Below are 3,909 nucleotides of genomic sequence, written 5' to 3'. Positions count from 1 at the left end.
GGAACAGCATAATGATTACATGAAAATGAGGACTACCATTTTTTTTAACCATTGTACATTTGCACCACTTCTAGTTTTAGATGATTTAGGAGCTCTCCAAGAAACTTGAGCACAATTTATCATTCCAGCATGGAGTACAAAGCAAGGACCATAATAAAAATACCAAGCACAAAAAAGATTCAATTTACTGGCATAAACTTCTGGACAAAAGTATTAGACCACACCTTTTTTTATGTAGCTGTTTTCAGTCCCTTTGCCTTAATGGGATTCCATTGCTGATCTGCTCCTGACTCAGTACTTTGATTCATATGGTTCAGTCTCAAAGGACTATGAACTATGAAAGTTCCCCCTATTACTGATAAGGTTTCCGAAAGAGACTCAGGCGCAGGCCAGGGTTTTCCTTTAAGCGAAGGACAGTGCGTTTATTTACAGTGAACACATACACCAAGTGGCTATATACAACGTGCAGGGGAAACGGGTCCGGGTCGCCAGGGTCCGTGGGAAACAGGGTTGGGAGAAGGGTGTTCCACACTTTCTGTACAAAAACGTTCCCCCTCAATCACTCCTCTCCGCATCGGGTTCCAAAAACGATCTACACACAAAACGTCGGGTTAGCAGAATAATTATAAGACATTCTCAAGGTACAGGTTAGCAGAAACACAAGTCTAACAGACACTGATAGCTCAACGATCCAGCGAAGACTAGTGCAGACTCGCCATCTAAGTAGTGCAGTAATCAGCTGGGATCAGCGGCCGGTGTGGTGATGAGCAGGTGTGTGGGCCAGCAGCGGGAGCACGCAGTGAGCATCGCCGTGGCGAGAGAGAGAGAGAGTGAGAGAGAGAGGGCGAGAGCGAGAGAGCAAACAAACCACAAACATATTGCCCAATAGAGGATTGACCAGCGGGGCACAGGGACCATGACAATTACTGTGTCTAGGAATTAAGAGGGTAAGTAGCAGCTAAATGCTGCTAATCAAATTCCCTTGATTAACTTGGGGCAGGGATAGCTCAGTAGGTAAAGTGGTCGCCCCATGATCGGAAGGTCGGCGGTTCGAATCCACTTAACGGCTACCCTGAGGTACCCCTGAGCAAGGTACCGTCCCTACACACTGCTCCCCGGGCGCCTGCTTAGTGGGCTGCCCACTGCTTCACAGAGTGAATGGGTCAAATGCAGAGAAAAACAAGTAATTTCCCCATGGGGATCAATAAAGTATCCATTATTATCACCAACTGCCAGTGTTGGGAAGGTTACTTTTAAAATGTATTCTATTACAGAATACAGAATACACGCCCCAAAATGTATTCTGTAACGTATTCCGTTACGTTACTCAATGAGAGTAACGTATTCTGAATACTTTGGATTACTTAATATATTATCGTGCTTTTTACAACAACGTGAATGTACTATTGCTGTGTGATTTATTACTATTACTGAAGGTCCGTGACTCCGAACTGTAGTAAAGGGACCTCTGACTAATACGGGGTCCCTGTTGGCTCGTAGCCGAAAACTAGCTTTACTTTGTTGTGTGGGTCAACTTTTCTGGCGAGAGACAGAGAGAGGCGTTGAAAGGCTGCTCCAACGGAACTTATTGTTTTCGGAGGAAAACACGAACACGGTGTACAGTCGAGTCTTAATAGCTTACTTACAACTGGGCTCGTCAGGCACTCTTCTTGGCTGAAGTGGTTATTATTACATTTATATGCTTCCAGCTCCCGTTTTTCCTCGATGACAACTCGTACCTTTCCACTCCCCTTTTTCTCCTTCCTCGCGCTCACAGACACATAACGTGTATGGCAGTCCATTCTCCCTGCAACACGGACTACACTGCCCATGATGCTACATTCTTTAGAGCTATGCTTGTAGCATTCTGCCTGTTAGCTTAGCACAACAACAACAACAACAACAACAACGAAAAGGCGCTCTCTCACCCAGGAAACACACAGTCGCAGAGAGAGAGAGAGAGCGTCGCCCTGTAACCATGGGAACCGTAACGCTGCCGCCTGGAACAACAGAACGTAGCTGTCAAACAAAACCCAAACAGTCCTGACCCGCGACAAAATGAAACAGGAAAGTACCGCAGTGTAATCCATTTATTTCAACAAAGTAACTGTATTCTGAATACCACCTTTTTAAACGGTAACTGTAACGGAATACAGTTACTCATATTTTGTATTTTAAATACGTAACGCCGGTACATGTATTCCGTTACTCCCCAACACTGCCAACTGCGACTATTTGTATAAAGAAGGAGTTTTGGCAGTTTGAAGGTCTGGAGCGTTCAGGTGTGTATTAACACAATGCTGTCAGTGCAATATTTTCAGGAAGTCTCAGCCAGTCAGGCTATATACTCAAATATAGGCAGCAAAACACAAGAGCTACATTTCAGGTAATGACAGTTCAGTTATAAAAAGACTGAACAATTAAAGCATGTCTTTCACAGGTTACCAGAAAAAAAAATCTACTCTCTAAACAGAAAATGATACTTATATGTAGGGATGGGTATCGTTTAGGTTTTATCCGATACCGGTGCCAAATCGGTACTTTTGAAACGGTGCCGGTGCTTAAACGGTGCTCGAACCGGTGCTTAAAGAATGGAGAACACAAACTTTGTCCAAAAACCTCTCATGTTCAGCTGGTTTTTTTTGTAAAAAGATAACAATGTGTGCCTTTTCTGCAGCTATGGGGCATATAAGGCATCACTCTTGGCTGGAAGCAGTGCTTAATCAATAGAAAAAACACAAACTTTGTCCAAAAACCTCTCATGTTTAACTGTTTCCCACTTTTTCTTTGGTCATTTTAGCCTTTTTGGCCAGGGTGAAGGGAGTATCTGCCATCATCTGCCAGGACTCTATTCTTCGGGTTTTTGGGGGATGTTGCTCCGGGTCCGATAACTGGCAACCCACCCAACGTGCACGGTGTGAGGTCTCGCAGCAAGCTATCAAATACGGCGCATTTCTGGGCTTTTAAAAAAAACGCTATGCGTCGCCAGGTGTTTCATCGGATTTGAGGTGTTACCTCCTTTGACAGTATCACAGTATCAGCTTAAAGCACTTGTTGCTGCTGAGTTTGCATATTTTGCTGTGAAGTACAGCCAGACTTTTGACCGCTTCGCCTTGGACATTTTTAATCTGTAGCTCTGCTCTAACAGAACGTACGTACCCGGCCCCGCCTACTATCCTCGGAAACGTAAAATGATTGGCTAGAAGTTTATCACAGCTCAGGAAAAAAAAGCACCGAAATAAAGCACCGAAATGTGCGCTGCTTTTCGGTCTGGTTACTACCGTTTATGTCAGAACCAGTGCCATCATGGCACCGGACACCGGTACCCATCCCTACTTATATGTGAATAAATAATGTCTTTCTAAACAATTTTCTTTGGCCAGAAGAGACAAAAACAGAGGTGGTTGGCACTGCTCTATATTTAATGAAAACCAAACACAGCGTATCAGCACGGTGGTGGAGGAGTGAGGACGTCGCCTTATTTTGGAGCCATAGTATTGCATTTGACCACAAACACCTTGGTTTATCAGAGTACCTTTTCAACAGCGAAAGTGTGGCTAAAATTGGGTCATGCAACAGAACAATGATCCCAAGAATGACACGACGAAAACAGACAATCAGCAAACAGTCACTCAATCTACTAACGTAAGGACTCGACTGTTTCCATTTCAGAGAAATCTCAGTTAATGTGAAACTTTGAAAGAAATGAAGCAGTGGAGAGTTTTGAGAGTTTAAGGGATACATTTGTGTTTCCATGTAGCTTTAATTTTTTTAATTTGCTTTCCACAAAGTCCCGCACTCTGTTTGGATTGAAACATGCCGATATGAAAGATTATGCAAGGCAATATTAATCAAGTAAAAAACACTAGAAGCACACCTCATAGCCTTTTTAATAGAAATAATCTACTT

At 43.5% G+C, this 3,909-nt stretch overlaps 1 long non-coding RNA gene across 1 annotated transcript; it reads right to left on the bottom strand.

The window, feature by feature from the left end:
* Positions 1–395: 395 nt before the first annotated feature.
* On the bottom strand, positions 396–2,216 carry LOC145428384 (uncharacterized). Its single transcript, XR_013908674.1, has 2 exons — positions 675–2,216; positions 396–592 (listed from the first exon to the last, which is right to left on the bottom strand). It is a non-coding gene; the product is annotated as an uncharacterized LOC145428384 (long non-coding RNA).
* Positions 2,217–3,909: the final 1,693 nt, after the last annotated feature.

Source organism: Astatotilapia calliptera, chromosome 4 (assembly GCF_964374335.1).
Source record: "Astatotilapia calliptera chromosome 4, fAstCal68.1, whole genome shotgun sequence".
Classification (NCBI taxonomy): Eukaryota; Metazoa; Chordata; class Actinopteri; order Cichliformes; family Cichlidae; genus Astatotilapia; species Astatotilapia calliptera.
This window is presented reverse-complemented; position numbering and strand designations above follow the sequence as displayed.